This window comes from Passer domesticus, chromosome 5, assembly GCF_036417665.1.
Source record: "Passer domesticus isolate bPasDom1 chromosome 5, bPasDom1.hap1, whole genome shotgun sequence".
Taxonomy (NCBI): domain Eukaryota; kingdom Metazoa; phylum Chordata; class Aves; order Passeriformes; family Passeridae; genus Passer; species Passer domesticus.
In genome coordinates this window covers 48,309,331-48,326,802 of record NC_087478.1, presented here as the reverse complement: position 1 = coordinate 48,326,802, position 17,472 = coordinate 48,309,331, and the positions used below count along the sequence as shown (strand labels likewise).

At 45.0% G+C, this 17,472-nt stretch overlaps 1 protein-coding gene and 1 long non-coding RNA gene across 9 annotated transcripts in view; both read left to right on the top strand.

The window, feature by feature from the left end:
• CACNA1I (calcium voltage-gated channel subunit alpha1 I) overlaps positions 1 to 17,472 on the top strand; it is a 164,612-nt gene that overhangs the window by 45,491 nt on the left and 101,649 nt on the right. The window lies entirely within an intron of this gene.
• The window catches only part of LOC135300581 (uncharacterized), a 56,447-nt gene that overhangs the window by 30,869 nt on the left and 8,106 nt on the right, over positions 1 to 17,472 (top strand). Inside the window, exon 2 of the long non-coding RNA XR_010362408.1 lies at positions 1,027 to 1,106. This is a non-coding gene — a long non-coding RNA (uncharacterized LOC135300581). The remainder of the gene's footprint in view (positions 1 to 1,026; positions 1,107 to 17,472) is intronic.

The window sequence follows — 17,472 nt, the reverse complement described above, 5'->3', positions numbered from 1 at the left end:
TTAGGCCCTGTTCACTAATTGTTCCTTTAATGGATTACCCTAATTAGAAATTCATTATTTAATAATTAAAATGCACTAATTTGTAATTCTGTAATGATCTAAGTAGTCAGTCTTTGCAAGACCTGAAGAGGAGATTTAAAGCCAGTTAGAGAGCTCTCATATGACATCCAAACAACGTGCACGATCATTAATTTAAGCTTAATCCTTGCTTTCTGCCAAAGTGCTTGTATGCACCTGCATATGTAATGTCCTGTGTCTTTTGGGAACTTGGCTTTTCTCTTCAGCAGTGGGTTTTCTCAGGCAGTGTTCACACTTTCAGTAACAGACATAAACTATCTTTACAGGAAGCTTTACTTTTTTTACAACTCTTCAGACTTTCTCTACTACTACAGTTTTTGCATGCTGGGAGAAATAAAATTTTTAGCTCTGTCTCCTCGAGGAAAGCTCCTAGGTGTCTGTACCATCCATCTCTTGAATCCCTGGGTCCTACTTGAGTCCCTGTTGGCAGAGAAGCAGAGGTATCAAAGCAAAGCTTCTGCAAGGAGGTCACATGGATTTAAAAGACCACGCAAAGGTCCCTGCAGCAGAAATCCTGCCGTGTGCACTCAGTTTGTCAGACAGCAGGGACTCCACGTGGCCCTTCAGCCTTGGAACACACGCATGCAAGGGAGCCCCTGCTCCCTGCAGAGCTCCTGTGCCTTGGGAGTCTGCTACTCATCTGCTTTAATGTCAGCAGAGGGGAAACCCTCATCCCCCAGCTATCCATGCAGCTTGGAAGATGAATATTTGTACACAACAGAGGTGAGATTTTCTTCAAATTTATTTTTAAAAGCTACTTTTTCTGGAGTTTCTGCCTCTGAAATACAGCTGACTTCCAAGCCTGAAGGCTGCTTCCATCTCCTCTTCCTGCTGCTTGGAGTTTGTTTTCCAATCCCACCTGAGTGACTCAGTGGTGATTACCCTCCAGCTTAATGCAGTCCATGAAGGGAGGGCATCTCCACAGAGGAGCCCTGTGTTTCTCTGCAGGGCCTTGCAGGCAGCCATGCTGTACCAGAAGAGACCTGCAGCCCGTGTCCCCGTGTCTGACACTGCAGTGACACATCCAGGTACAACACATTAATATCTGTGCGCTGTATGGAAAGTTGTCACCAAGTGCTACTGCTGTATTTTTTCCCTCTGTGACCAGAGTTGAAATAATTATTTGCACTTGTACTTCGAGTCCTGAACCAGCAGCATGCCTTGCCTTACAATTTCTGTGCATTTTCCTTAGATATGCTATTTACTTTTGATGATTAATGCTGCTCAGAGCACCGGTGTCTGGCATGACAAGATAGAGTTCTGGCTCTATTCAGCTGTAGCTGCAATCACAGCATCATAGAACATCCTGAGCTGGAAGGGACCCACAAGGATTGTGAAGTCCAGCTCCTGAAGCAATTTGTGCTGTGGTCACAAACTGGCAAACACGTGGATCACTGTGCCAGTGCTGACCAAGCATGAGGAACTGTTGTCTGTAGTGTAATGTAACTTTGAGCTTGAGAAAGCATTTCTTGCGTGTAAGCGCTGATGATGTAATTGACTAAATGCTAAGTGTTTTCTGGTTTTGTTTTCCTGTTTGTGTTAAGCTTGTTACAGCTGCAGCAGAGGATCTTCTTTTGGCTGTGATGAGGTGTGGAGTTGGCCCTTTGCAATTCTAGTTTGATCTGTGATTGCTTTAGTTTTCTGTATCTTTTGGCTCTGGGGATTTCTTTGTCTCTTTTCCCAACGATGTCACCTGGAATAGCTGCTTCTGCTGTCTCAAGCCTAAATTTGCATTTAATTGTAAAATGAATTTGCATTTCACAGATTTTTTTTCAAAATCTCTGTGGCTTGGGTTAAGGTTAAATCAGCTTTCCACATGAGTCTGTGACTTGCTCGGTCCTTTTGTATTCCGTGTATGAGCCTAATCTCTTCACTAAAGAACTGTATTTCCTCAGACTGACATATTTGAGCTTTAAGTCTGACATATGCATCTACTGATTCATCTTTCCATTGATGAAGAACAAAGGAGGAAGGTCCCACACCAGCACCTCTCTGCACAAAAGAGGCTCCTTGCCTTGACATCTGTCTGTGCCCTGTGCCTGGTTTTGTCATCCTCCCCTCCATCTGAAAGCCATGCATTCCTCTTTGCTGGGAGCCTGCTGCAAGGAGGGATTGCACTGCCTGCTCTTAAAGGTTGCAGAGGAACACCCACTCCCTCCATCCCAATTTCATATTGCTGCTGAGATTTGCTTGGTGGTTTGTGGTGGAGGGAAGGCATCACCTCTTTTTTTCCTTTGTATAGGATCTCGGATATGGGCCCTGACTAGACCAGGGCATTGTAAGCACTGCAGTTGTGCAAACAATTAGTAGTGCTAATTGCAAGGTCTCAGGCAGCAGAGGAACACTTTGGAGCTGGATGGCTGGGCAAAGAAAGACTTTATTTTGTGACAAGAAGTATGTAGAAGCTGTGAGTTTATCCTGGATAATCTTCAGCACAGCTTTTTTGCCGTGGTGCCAGCTTCTCTTTAATCTTGTGTGGGCTTATGGCACTTCTGACCTGTGAATTGGGAGGAGCTAATTTATTTTAGCCTGCTCACAAACTGGTGCTCTCTTCTCTTCCTCAGGTTGTCTCCAGATGAGGTTTGCAGCCCTTGCAGGGGCAGCCCAGGGCTGCAGGGGGGATGCTGCTCTCTGGGTGTGAGGTGTCTCTGTGGCATGGGCTCCTCTAGCCCCGTGTTCTCTGGGGTGTCACTGCCTGCAGGTCTCTCCCTCCTGCCACTTCCCACCTCGGTGGCCAAGGATATGCACCAGGCCTGGCACACCTTGCTGTTGCACCACCATCTACCTGGGCTTGTCAGGTGGGCTCCAGTGGTATTGGGGGGACACGTCCAGAGCAGAGAAAAAGTTTCCAGAATCTGGGTGAGATCCTTTGTTTTGTTGTAGAAAAATCCAATATGTCCTTTCTCCTTTCTCAAATTCTTGGTTCCCCTTTTTTTTTTACTTTATACTTGTTTACATTTTCCCCCTTTCAGTCTATGTCCTCTTTTAAAAGGAGCTAAAAAGAAAAGACCTTATAAAACCTTTGCTCATGATTGACATAGCTGCCTTGACAATAAGGCACAGAGGCCTGATTGAAGGGGGGAAAAAACAAATGGTGTTCTGGTTAATCTGAGAGAAAAAAAAATTTCTTTTCCTTCTTTTAATAAGCCTGTGTGACATGAAAAGGGGGAAAGGTAAAATAGAGGAGTTTGAATTCTGCACCAGGGAAGATCTTGGTGTGTTCTGTCCCTGTGCACAGTGTGTAATTATACCCAAAATAGAGCACTGAACTGAGGGAGGGAGGTGGGCTAGAGGACCAAGCAGGGAGGGGGCAGGGTTACTCACTTCAGAAGCACTATCCAAAAATAAGTCTCTATTTCTTTCCTGCTTCGTTTGATAAATGGGCTTGGTCTCATTAATACCATTTCATTGCTCTCTTTCCATCTTCATCTGCCCCCATTCTTTCTGCTGTGTCACCATGGGATGTGATGTCCCAGCTCGTGCTGGATCTGCTGTTCCAGGGATGCACCTGCAGAGGAGGAGACTGGCAGCTGTCTGGGAAGCACTGGGGAGTGATGGGCTCCAGGAACTCAGTCTCTGTTGATTGTAGTTTGTAGCATTCTCTAATATGTCTTTTAATTAGCTCTGTGGGCTTGGCTTTGTGTTGTCTCTCCTGCCCCCCAGACTGGAGCCTTTTCCTCTTGGTCCATAAATATATTTCTGGAGCTCTTCTTCGATCCACTGTGCCCCCAGGACTTTTCATACTTTGCTTCTCTGCCTTATTTAGCTTTGATTTCCCTTCACTTTTTTCCTTTTCCTTTGTTCTATTTACACATCTTCCTGCTTCTTCTGTCTCATTTTCCTTCCATTTATGCTCTCTGCTTTATTTTTCTCTCGTTGCATTGCATTTTTCTAGGGCATCACACTTAGAATATTGCCATGAGGTAAAGGCCAACGGGCTTGCAAAGGAAACTGCTTTGCAAGAAAGTGAGAAATTCAGGTTAATTGGATGCAATCAGGTCAAAATTTAGTTAATCTTTGAGTGGGTGGGTGTGTTAGCACAAGGCTGTGTATGCATGCCCAGTCTAGGGGCTGATTCAGGCATATTCATTTCCAACTTTGTATGAATATGCACATTCCCCCAGACTGGGAGAGTGATGTGCATCTGGGGAAAACGACAGGAATACAAAAGTGACATCTCTTCGTGTCGTAGCAGAGAAACTTCTTCCTTCTCTGGCAAGAGAACAAGGCTGTCAAATCACAGAGTAAGGGTAGCTGTAGAGCTGCAACACAATAAACAAGAGTGAAAGATCAAATAGTGCATCTCTCCTCAGGAAAGGATGCTCTCTGTAGAGGACAGAGGGACATTGCCTTTGTGTAGGATGAGGAGAGACAAGATTCCCTCAGATATATCTATTGATTTTTGTGAGTGTGTGAGATTAAGGAACAAGTTTTGTTTTTCAGAGCTGTTCCATTTTATTTAGCTATTGAGATATTCACTCTATTTGAATGTCTGGATGAGATTAAAAGTTAAGGTACTTGGTGCTGTACTTTTGAGGAGAAAGGAAAATAAGTCATTTAATCCTTTAGACTGGAAAAGTCCTCAGTGCATCCCTTGGGAGTCCAATCTCCTGGTTAAAGCAAGGTGGGCATTGAACTTAGGCAGGGCTGTGTCCAACTGGGTTTTGAGAACCTCAGCGTGTGGAGCCTGCACCACCCCTCTGGACAGTAACTGCAATATCAAAGTAGGGAAGACTCTTTTGCTTCAATTTCATTGAAAAACAGTTGTTTCCTTTTATCCTTCTACATACTGCAGTAAAAAGCCTGGCTCCATCTCCTCTTTGTACTGGATAGAGGGCTGTTCTCTCAGATCTTTCCAGGCTGAACAAGCTCCAGTCTCTCAGCCTCTCTTTGCAGGGCAAGTCCTTCAGCCTCCTGGGGCTCTGCGTGGCCCTAGACCGAACCTGATCCAGTTTGTCAGCATCTTTCTTGTGCTGACAGATCCAGAGCTGATCCATGCATGGTCTAGCAAGTGTTCAGTATGAAGGGAAATAAATGTTTTCCTTAACCTTCTAGTGAAAGCCCTGCAAACACAATCTTGCATGTTCTTTTTTAGCTGCCTCTGCTGATGGGCAGAAGCTGTACTCCTGAACCTTTCCTTGCTGTAAAGCAAGCTGTCTGATGTGGCCAGTGTGGCATCTGGGTGGGGATCACCCTGCTTGACAGCTGACTGCCCCCCATCCAAAGGAAAAGGATATGGCTCATCATTTCTGCTATGAATTTGGCATGTGGGAGAGGCAGTCTGCTGGGAGTGGTAAGGGCTCAGAAGATAAGGTGGAGCTGCTGACCTTGTCATCAGAAATAAAGGGATGATTTGATACTGGGTGGAAGCTATTGCAAAGAAAACTGCTGCTGGTAAAAGAAAAAAAACTTGCCGCTTTTAGGGACAAGCAAACAAAACTCCCCCTTTCTCTTATTTATTGGGAAATAGTGACAGTCTGGCTTCTGTCCTTTAGTACCATTAAATCAGGCCAATTAGAAGCAAAGCACAATGAGTTTCTATGGCCAGGTACTCCTCATGACTGAACACATGCTTCCAGCTACTGCTAAAACACTGGAATCTTGTTTAGGTCTGCACAGTAGCTGTCCTGTTGTCCATCTGCCACACAGGAGGGCAGTTTGAATAATTTCAGTCCTCGTGCAGTCTTTGGCCTTGCAGAGTGTGGTTAAGGGCAGAGAGCATGCTTGCAAAGTGGTGCTCCACTGATCTAGGCTCTGATGTGTACTTTAAATTCCGAGTCCCCTTGTGGTGTGACAGATCTTTGTACTTCTTCTCACAGTGGATGCTTGTCTTCATGCGAGCAGGTGTCCTCACCTGCCTGGCTTGGTGTGGCCACTGAGCTGTAGGTTCACAAAAATATAGCCTGTTCAAAAGCTCTTGTGCTTCCAGTGCTGGTTTTGACTGTGTGATTATGGGCTAGCATCATTCACTTGTACATCTTTGCATCTCAGTAGCTGAAACGTAATATGAATTAATTAAAGGGTATTTCTGAAGCAATTTGAATATTCAGAAATAAGGTAGAAAATCAGCAAAAGGAATAACAGATAATTTGTAGGGAGAAAACATTCAGAATTATAAGCTGAATCCCCTTTCTTTTGATTTTGTTATAAATCATTCATTATTAAGGTCTGTAGGAGGATGCTAGAAAATGGAGATGTAGGAAACTTCTAGGAAGCTGGAAAGAGTGCACTGTCCTGATGTAACCTCACATTTAATAAAAACCTTGTTATAAAGCTCTGTCCACACTTGGAGGAATCTTCAATGGAGCCAAGGACTTAATGTTGTAAGAGGAAAGGCTCCAGTAATGAATCAGCTGGTCCAGCCAGTGGCCCATGAACAATGAGCATTCATGTGCTTCAAGTGCCTTCCTATTTTGGGTCTGTCAGAGCAGGGCTTGGAGGATGAGAGAGCTGCTGCACGAGTTGTGGCTTCAGGCTGGGGTGGGAGGTGGATTGGGGTGAATTAGACACTCCCTCAACAATCTTGGCTGTCTGGTGCTGCTGTAGGAGCTGGGAGGTTGTCCATCTGTGTGTTGCAAAGGAGATTCCCACTCCATGTCCTGTTGATGCACAGTCTGGAGACTCCCTCACCCAGGACTGAGGTGCTTTTGTCTCAAGATTTAGTCCTTGAGGAGTGAAGGCCTGGTACTTTCTGTGCCCCCTGGTAGGGCCCTTAAGCCCCAAGGGAAGGTGGCAAAGCACCCCTGCAGAAAGGTGGATGAGATGTTCCATCAGTGAGGGACTCTGTACCTTTTATCCTGTAGCTGTGCAAAGGCAGCCCACAGGCGCCTGGCTGAAACACTTTCAAACATCTTTATCTGTAGCATGCTAAATGCTCGTGATTAGTTTTAATTCCAGCTATTTTCAGCTATTAAAGTGCTGCTTTCCTTGCATGGCCTCGTGCTTTTAATTAGCCAAAGCAAACCCATGTGCTACAAAATCCTCTCCTTCATCCAAAAGGAGGAGAGTTTTATAATTTCTGCCACAGCTCCTCTTTCAGGCACACAAAACATGATCCAGTAGCTGGGCAACCCTGTGAGCTGCCAGGAGCCTGCCCTGCTGCAGACTGTTTCCCTGGTGTAGGAAGAGAGGGATGGAAGACCCCTTTTGCTCCATGCATCTGTTCCTTGGCACTCATCACCGGGGACGGTGGGGACCGAGGATGCAGCACAGACGTGCCACGTCCCCTGGGCTGCTGAGTGGCACGTCAGGACCATGAGGCAGTGCCTACCTCACTGCTCTAGGCCAGGCCCCCTCACAGACCCCCAGCTGCTGTTCTGCAGGCACCCTCTCTCCTCCTTTCTCCTCCGCTTTAAGCACAGATTTGCAGATAAGTGATACAATATCATCTTATTTTGTGTGCTATCTGCTGTGCTAGCTGTATTCTCTGAACACAATAGCACAAATTACTTTACATAACAGAAGTAGGGAATTCAATAATAGCAACAGTAGAGGGAAGGGAGAAGTGAACCACTGACAAAAACAAGAGATGTTTCCAGCTATGAGCTTTAATATACACGGGAGTTAAATTCAATGCAAGATTGATTTTTTTGTGGGCCAGTCACAAAACAACAGAAACACTTTGATAGGGAGTGACATGGGGGGAAATCCAGGCGTCTGTTTTTCCTGAAATGCAGTGGAGAAGATGGGGGCACAGGGAATGGCTTTAGGTACTCCATCTGCAAGAGCTCTCAGCGTATCTCCTCCAAAATTGCACAGTGGGATCATGGTCATAGCTTTATTTTACTCACCCTCCCCATTTCATTTTTTCCCATTTCTTCCCCCTCTTTGAGATGGTGATCAGCACTGCATATAATAATCTGAGTGTGATTCCAGCCCTGAATTATAGAGGGCTCAGCACAGTCTTTGTATTGCTTCATCCTGTTCCTCCTGTGTTCTGACATCGTGGTTGTTTTATTTTTTTTTTTTTTTGCCACAGCTGCACAGTAAGCTGAGCTCAGCATTCAGCTGTTCCTATTGCCATCTAGATTCTTTTCTTTGGTAAGAGAGTTATTTCATAAATCTGAAAGATGTGTGAATAATATGCAGTTTTCTCCTCTTTAGAGGTATTATTTGCATTTATCGACATTGAATATAACTTCTTATCGCAGAATATTTGCTTGGGTCTCACTCAGGTTCTTCCCTATTCCTTTTGGTCTTGGCTACATCAAATAACTTGGCGTTGTCTGCAATTTTGCCACTTGCTGTGTGTTCTCATTTCCAGCTAAGTGTGTTTAAGTAAAATGTGACACAGCCTAGAAATGAGTTATTTCTCCCAAAATTCACTGCCATAGTAAGGATTTTAGTGCTGATGCCCTACAAACATTGACCGATTTTATTCATTCACTAGCTTGTCATGTTTGAAATATTCAGAGGGGTGGTAAGACACTGGTTTCTTTAGTGTATTAAAAAAAAAAAGTTTGTTACAGCATATCCTTCCAGATGTTTAGATACTATGCTTTTAAAGATTATTTTAATGTCATTTGTGAGGCCTAACTTGAAATTGTATAGAGGTTTCTGAGATGCTTTCCAAATGCAAAGTGTGGCCTGCTAATTCCCCAATTTGGTTTATGTTACTCAATTTTTTAGTGATGGAATTGCCTCATACTGCAAGTTATTTAGAGATCATTGGTGTAATATTTGGGAGTAGAAGCTTTTGGGTTTCACTGTGTTTGTTCCTGAGCTGCTTCTCCTCCTGGCCCCTCAGCCTTCCAGCAGTATTGTTTCACTTTTAGTGCAGAAAAGGATGGAAAAGAGGGCAGAGACAAAACTTTTAAAAGGGAAAATTTAAACTAGTTTCTTCTAAATGAATTGGAGATTAATGAATCTATTCAAGAGCAAGAAAGATGATAGCTTTTCTTTGTACAACATGAACAATAAGAGTGATATTGGGGGCATGGTCGAGTGAAGTGGGACTTGAGGCAAAGTAGGGAAATGGGTCAGGATAAGAGGAAATGAAAGTCTGGATGAAGGTTGCAGTGAAGGGAAACTCAGGAAAACTGTAATGATGATTAATTAGGCATCTCCCTAAATAACTGTTCCCATCTGTACATATGAAAGCCATTGAGATGTACAGCACACGTTTGGAGAGTCCTGCAGGTAATAAAGGTAAGTAAATTAGGTATGAAGTTACGAATCAAAGTATCAGGGAAGAAAAGTTCATTGTGATTTTGAACTGCACTGTTAATGCTATTACTGCTGTTATTTTTAGCTCTGTTTCCTAAGGAAATGAAGATGATCAATGCCCCCCGTAGGAATTTTTTACCTGATTTCAGTCTCAGGTGGGTGGATGGAGGAGAGCAGTCGCACTAGTTCCCTCACCCGAGGAAGGATGGGCAGAGAAGATCTGCTCGCTCTGCAGTTGTCTGTTCTGCTTGATCCACCAGCTGCTGAAAGGCAGTGACCTGTGCAGGCAGCCTGCTGGGCCAGATGGCCAAGCAGCACCCATGCAGAGCAGGAGCAGCTGTGGTGGCTGCCAACACTTGCCATGCTGGGGGGGCGTTTTGTGCTGAGCAGGGTGCACTGGTGGCAACAAGGAGTGGACCTAGGTATGGTGGCAAACTCTTGAGGAGATGCTGGGAACATAGGAAGGAAGAGTAAAAGGTTGTGGTGTGATGAAGAGTGCATAGAGCTGTAGGAGAGTTTGACCTGAGGTGTGCTGGCAGGTGGGCAAACCCAGAGAGGATGAAGAGATGAGTTCTGCGAGTAGCAGAACTAATGATGCCTCATGTTTGTGTCTCAGCTGGCAGGAGGGGTCATCCTGAGGGACGTGGGCACAGAGACCTGTTCCTGAAAAGGGGACTTAGGGAGATTAGAGACAAAAACTGCAAAAGCTTCAATTCTGCAGTTCAGAGCACATTGCTCTTACGGTTATGTGGGAGGATCAGGACCTGGCTGTGGTAGACCTTGCGTAAACATAGAAAGAGAAAATGGTCCTTGCTTTAAACAATTTGTTTAGGTGCACAGCAAGAAATCACATTGTAGCTCTGGCATGTAGTCCTCCTTTTTCCTGCGTGATTGCAGTTGTTACACGTTGAGTACTCTGAGTTCTGGGAGGGATTTTGGGAAGAGCAAAACAGGAAAAGCAGTGAAAGAGAAAACAAGGCAAGTGCCAAAGGATCTGGATGGATTGATTGATTTTATTTATTTTTTCCCCCTTTCTAGCAGGAAAGAATTAAAAGTTCTAATTATGGGTTGTTCAACTTAGCAACAAGTCACAAGGAAACCTGGAAGGAATTTTCAACAATAGGAAAAGTTTTTGGCCCAGGGATGAGGAGAGATTTACTTTAAGGCTGTAGAAATGCTGGAGGCTTTTGGAGGCGAAAAGGGACAAAATATTTTCAGTGCTCAAAAGAGCTGTGTGCATGTGAAGGTGTTAGGCTGAGGAATGCCACATCGTGGCTTGTGGCACTTACAATCCAGCTCAAAGGCACTGGGAACTGTGTTGCTAGGATCCTTCAAGGGAAAGGGCCTGGCTGCTGCACATCTCTGACACTGCTGACTTGCATCTTAGTGCTGAGATGAGCTCAGCTGGTTAGAGCGTGGTGCTAATAACAGCAGGGTCATGGGCTTGGTCCTGGTACGGGCTACTCACTTCAGGGTTGGACTTGGTGATCCATCTGGGTCCCTTCCCACTCAGAATATTCTGTGATTTCTAGAGAGAGAAGCATCAGCTCAAGCACAAAATTGAGGGAATATGCTAATTACTAGTCAGTCAGACTGGAAGCCCTATCACTGTTTCCTTGGCTCTGGCCCAACCCCACAAGCAGGTGTGTCACAAACGAGGGGACGCTGGGCAGGAACAAGAGATGCCAGTGGTGAATTCCAGGAGGATGGAGGTGCTCAGCATATAAGGCTGTGTTAAGGTCAAAGAAAATGAGCCAAGAGGAAAGCTCATGGTTTGCTTTGCAGAAGAGGAGATCATTAGCTATCCCAGGCAGTTCCAGAGCTCTGGCTGTCAGAGCCTGATCTAAAAACAGGCTGGGTTTATGTTCTGTATAAAAATGAGAGGCGGTGTTTCCCTCCCCCCTCTGCTTTCCTGAGAAGAGGGAGGGCTGCAAAGTGAGAATATGTTAGGGTAAAGGTGGAAATGTGCAGGAATAAAAGTAGTGACATCTAGCAAGTGGCAGGAGAGTAATGGAGGAGTAGAAATTTGGAATTGTTACAGTGGGGCAGGGAAAGTAGGTGGGGGTTGGAAGAAGTGGGAAGTGATGCAAGAGGAAAAAGGAATGAGGAATACCCTGAGGGATGTGAGAAGGAATAAATAATATCCTGGGAGCAGTGAAAAGCAGCAGCAGGCAGGGAGCGATGATATTGAGATTTAGACTAATCTTACACTGAAAGGAAGCAATGTGCTCTAGCTGCTCCTAATACATGTGTGTAAGCTTCAGTCCTGCATGCATACACCTTTTCAATGATAAGGAAATGACTGTCTAATTAATTAGGAATTGGGAGCATTGTTCTCATTGTCTGGCAATCTATAAAGAAAAGATGGTCAAGTGCCATGACTGAAAAGGAGCTGGAAGCTCAGAGAAGGCTTGGGCATTTGGCAGCCAGGCTCACTGAGATAGATAAAGCAATGCAAAAAAAAAATTGGCTGGCAAAGCAATCTACTTATCCTGAAACTGGCTTGTGTCACTTCAGCAGTTCTCAGTGCAATACCATCTCGTAGCTGCGTTTTTCTTGGGCACAGAGCTAAGCAAACATTCCTCTGCCTGTTTATCTCACAGAAGAAGCTGACGTGGAAAGGGAGACGGGTGCTGGGCATGTGTGGTGCTGGATTGAGTCTGATATTCTGGTCTGGTCTCTCTGGAAGTGACTGCTGGGGAAGGTGACAAGTGCCTGACTGGTGCCTGAAAGGTGTCTCTACCTTCTGGGCTGTTAACTGACATGGGAATCATTGCAGTTGTACTAACAGAAACAATGCTTCTATAAATCGATAACGGGGTGCTAAGCAGGGTTTACCTGGCCTGATCTGTGAAGGTCTGACTCAAAATAATGAGAGGAAACTGATCCTGGAAGCAGAAAAATATTCAAATGAGCATCACAGAAGTTCATGCTGATGCCCACTTTATCTGCTGCGACTCGTAGCTGCCCTTTACTTGCTTAATTCTCTGGCTCAGATGTTGCTTTTCTGCATATGACTCCAATATGCTTAGGCACTTCAAAAAATCAAGCAGTAAATGTGATTGCCTTGATTATAAATGTCATCCAGCTTGGATGAAAGAGGAATGGCTGAGCTGGTGTAGTACATAACTGCTGGTGATTAACCACAGCAGGGAGCACCTCACAAAAAGGTGTCCAGACCTTGCTGCAGGCAAGTGTGGATTTATCCCCTGTGCATGGGTTAGAGATGGGTGTAAGTGCTGGGGTTTTGGGTCTCAAGTAATGATAACTCTGCATATGGATTTATTTTGCAGTGAATTGATTGGTTCTGTATTGAGTGATGTGGTGATCCTGGTCTTGCTGCCTTCCGTGGCAGAGTTCTGCTGTTCAATCATGTATTGAAATTGGGAGGAGGAGAGTGAGAGCAGAGCAGTATTTCATTTCTGCCAGGTTGGATTTGCCATCTTCTAATGACTGTGTATCCTCCTGGCCCTGGGCTGGGAGCACAGAATTTTGCCCATTATTTGTTTTATTATTTCATGCACTTGTATAATTTTTTTCTGTTCAGATGAGGTCAGGACCAAAAGGGATGGCTGGAGTTGCCTTATCAGGCACCCTGCAATCATGAGCCCCTGTGCTAAGTCCAGAATGAGCTGCCAAAAATGTACTCTCACACACGTCAGAGGCTGTGAAATATTTTTGTGTGCTTTACAGCAGATGTAGGACCAATGCAATAGCAGATGAAAAATCCCCAACAGTAATACACTGTGATGACAGCCCTGCGTGGCAGGAGCCAAGGGTATTGCTAATGCAGCTGGTGCTTGTAGCACCAACTTGCTTGTACCTTTTACTCCTTGGTAAAAGGGACAAGAAACCAACCCAAAGCTTTCCCCTCCTTGGAGACAACAGTGTTCTCAGGCTGTCCATCACTTCTGCCACCTTTCTCAGGCTCTGCAAAAACTGTTGCAACCTCAGATAGCCAATCCTGCTTATTATATATGTCCCTCCTCCTTCTGGTCCCTTTGCAGCTGGGCACTTTTTCTGATGACACTCTGCTTGGCTGGGCAGCGCTGAGCTGGGTGTGGGGACCCCAGCTCCTGTGCACTTGTCCCTCAGTATCCTGTGAGAGGACTCAGAGCAGCTTTAATGTGGGTTTTCCAGGATAATCAGTTTGTTTTAATTGACAGTGTCACTTATCATTGTGTTGGCCATCTGCCTTGCCTTGGTTAAGTCTCAGTCCAACACCCAAGAATTCTCTCTGATCTTGAGAGGTTGTTTTGAACTCCCCAAAATAACCTGTATCCTCTACAGACTCTGTGACCCCACCACAAGCTCTCTTCCCACACAATTTATATATTATTTAAACCATCTGTACAGCACTTGCTTCCTTTACTCTGAATTAATGTCCTTCTGAAAGACTCCCTTTGTGTTCTGAGCAGTCTTCTAAAATCCAGTGTCATTTGTGCATCTCTTGATTCACTACCTCCCCCTAGGCCACTGAACTTAATTACACTGTGAACCATATTACTTAAGGGCTCAGATATTGTCACTTCTTGATTTAGTTCCTGCATGTTGCTGAAAATTAAGTCAGGAGTTGCTGCTTTTCCTTGTGGGTGCTCGAATTAGCTGTTCCAAGAAGCAATTGTTAAAAAAGCTGAGAAGCTGTTGTGTTCTTTGTGCCAGCTTACAGGTAAATTCCACCATCTTAATTTTCCAGAAATGGTGTGTTCTTTCAAAACTGCATACCCAGCTGTCTTTAGCTGCAGCCCTGATGATGGATGTGCAGTACGGGATTATAAATGTATTGTAACTCCTGGGGTTGTGAATTCATGTAGAGTTGATGGTATGATCTTCTGCACATATTTTTCCCCCTTAAGAGTTTTAAGGTTTTCTGAATTAACTCACTGAGGTATTAAAAAGACTGCATTATTCCTTCAAACCTTTGGCTTGAACCCACTTTTCTGTATAACTTGCTTCCAGGTATTATACCATCTAATTTGCTTTTTAGTGTTCCACCAAGTTTCTGTCATTCATAGTGTATTAGTCATCATCCATTGCCAGGATATCTAGTTCACCTTAAAATCAGCCTGTTTTGAGATGTTTAAAGCTAGGTTTAAGGGGAGAGAGGGGAATAAAAAAAAAAGAGAGAGGTAGTTGTAGAAATGCTAATGTGAAACCTTTCTCCCTTGTATGAGTCTGGGTAAGGTGTTACTTGATTGGTCTTTCCTGCTTCTGTCTCCTCTGACAATGCAAGACGTGCTGAGGGAATGTGATTGATTCCTGGGCTTGGACTTGCTGACCAAATGGTTTGTTTCCTTATCTGCTGCAATGAAAACAAGCAAATTGGAGTCAGCAGGTGAGAAAGGACTGTCAGTAATTCCCCTTACTCCACCCTGCTGTGTAAACCTGACGGGTTTAAGGGGTTGAAGGCTATGGGGTTTTGCTGTGTCCCTGCTACCACAATATACCGTGCTGGGAGCAGGGCTGCCAGCTTCAGGGTATGGAAGATGAATGCAATCTCCTGCCCCACCACTGTCCTCCAGGACTGGCCCTTCCCTGAAAGGGGAGGGTGGGCACTGCAGAGCAGCCAAGTCCAGTTTGGGAAAGGGGATTGAGCATCCTGGGGAATCAGGTAGCTTCCTCTGAGGGGAGCATACGCCACAGGCTCTGAGAGCTATTTTATGATTATGCCAATCATAGATTATGCCAATCCTTTGCTGTTGGGCTCTGCAGGGAAGAGGCTGAGGGGACCTCCCACAGATTAATCTGGTTAAACTGTTCTTCACAGGGTGGATAATCTCTGTGTCAGCATTTGTGAGTTCAGACCCACTGATGAAAGCTACTCTGCAGCCAGCTGGGAGCTGGATAAATAGGGCAGATGCTGCTGAACATGATGGCTTTCAGCACTCTGTACAAACATTTGAAAGTCAAAAAAAAAAAAAAAAAAAAGGAGCCCAGTGGAGAAAAAGGGGCCAAAATTGGGTGTTTGAAACTCTCCAGATGTGCATAGTGTCTCAGATGAACACTAGGGACAGCATGACAATTCCCAATGGTGCTTCTGGAGAATCTTGCCCTGGAACTGGGTTCAGTTGGAAATTGCTGATTCAGTGAAGTCAGCACAAATGTACTGTCACCCTTCCACCCCCTGGAAATGATGTGCATGTTTTAATCAGCTCAACACATTTCCTTTGGCTTTATATGTTAATGTAAAAGTCAACATAGTAATGGTGATAGTCAAAACCCTTAGGTCAAAATAAATGTACTTCAAACAAGTCAAAGCAAAATGCATTCTTGAATACATTGTTTCAGGCCATTGCAAATTAAGATGACACAGGCTTATGGCCCATGACGTTTGACTTCCAACAACCTATTAGGAATCTGTGGCCTTAATGTCCAAACAAATATTCAGTAAGATTCAGTTTGTTTCTCTTATTTTTAACCAAGTTCAGTTTTGATAAAGGCTGTGGGGCTGACAGCTCTGAACAACCAGCCTTAATGCATTTCTGCAACTCACATCTTTAAAGCTTGATGTGTCCTGGCAACTCCTCCCCCGTTTATGAAGCTATCTTTTATCTTTTTTTTTTTTTCTTTCAAAGCTTCTAATGTTTCCTAGACATGAACTACATCTATCAAAGCCCCAGTTTAGCTGCGAGGTGGATGGTGGGGCCTGCAATGCAGCCCCTGTGGTTTCCCACACGTTGCTGGCTCCAAGCCCACCCCTTGTGCAGGGTTTGCAGCGTGCTCAGGCTGCCTGTGACAGCCCATCCAGACTGCACAAATGAGAAGAGACAGGGCCTGGGCTGGCACAGGAACTCACTGCAGCCACCAGGTTTGCAGGAGGGGTAAAGATGAAGCCTAGAGGGGATAGTGGCTTTTGGATCCCTGGGCAACCCACCTGTCCAAGATGTGATATCCTTTCAGGTGGCTTTGGATGGGAGTCTGCTTCCAAGCTCACCTTAGAACAGGCACAGCCCTGCAGGAAACAAGGAAGGGATGGGTTCCCAAGGCTTCCTGCTTGTCCTCCTGCCATCCCTCAAGAGTGGAAGAGGCAGAGGGGTGAGTGCTCTCAGCCATCCTCACTCTTTTGTTGGCTGTCGTTTCTCAGAACGGGTGTGCAAGGAAGGGTTTGTGTTGGGAACCAGGCAGGAGACAGGGCTGTTGCCTTCCCCCTTCATCACAGCGTGGAGGAAGGGCTGAGAGGAGCAAACATGCCCGGGGTCCTTGCTGGGCATAAGCAAAGGTGTATCTCCCCAGAGACCATGGCAGCATGAGCCCTGTTCCCATAGAGCAGAGCCTGTAGATCCCCCATTCCTGTACCCTCCACGATGCCAGAGCAATGTGGGCCAGCTGGGGGGAACCAGAATACGAGCTCCCTTCCAGAGCTGGAGTGCTGTGAGGAGAGAAACAAGTAATGGAAATTGAAATGCAAATTCTTTTTCTGAGTGTAGAAAAGGCCCCCATAAATCAGGAGTGACAAGAACACAAAGACACCATCAGGATGCATTTGCACAATCAAGGGATGTTTCATATATCTGAGAGAACCAAGGCACAACCTCCGCTCCTGAAATAAACCAAATCCATTTTTTTCTCATCAGTGAAGCAGTCTCTGAAATTCCCTGTTTGAAGAGCAACAGAAAAACAGAAAGGAGATTTGAGCTAAATTTTACTCAGATGAGGCATGTTTTCTAATCCAGACAGCAAAATATTTGTTTTAAAGGGTCAGTGATGAATAAACACTTCTTCTCTCCCTACACATCCAGCAACATAATAGGGATCTGCATTTTTTTCCCTCTGGATTTGTCATAGTCAGATAAATGGTACAGCTGTTGAGAACCTTGATGATATAATTGTGTAGTCTAGAAGCAGAGTAACCTCATGGCAAGGAAAGAGAGCAGAAATGCTTGAACAGAGACCCTGTTCACAGAACACCAGAAAAAGGAGCATGGCAGCATGGAGAGCTTTTCCCAAGGCTTGAACCTAAACCTGTAGCTAAATGTTTCACTAACCTGTGTGTAAGGTGAGGCAAGCTGGGGGTGCTGCTATAGGAAGAGGTGGGAGTTTTAATGTGAAATCAGAAGTGACAGAGCTGAGTGACTGAATTTGGTCAAGCAAGCCCTGTCCTGGATTTTAGCTTCACTCTTCATCATTCTGTCACAAGCCCCAAATCTCTCTGTCTTTTGCTGTAGTAGCTGATAAAACCCCTGTGTCTCACTATCTCCCAGGTTTAACTTGAGACCAGTCTTACTAACA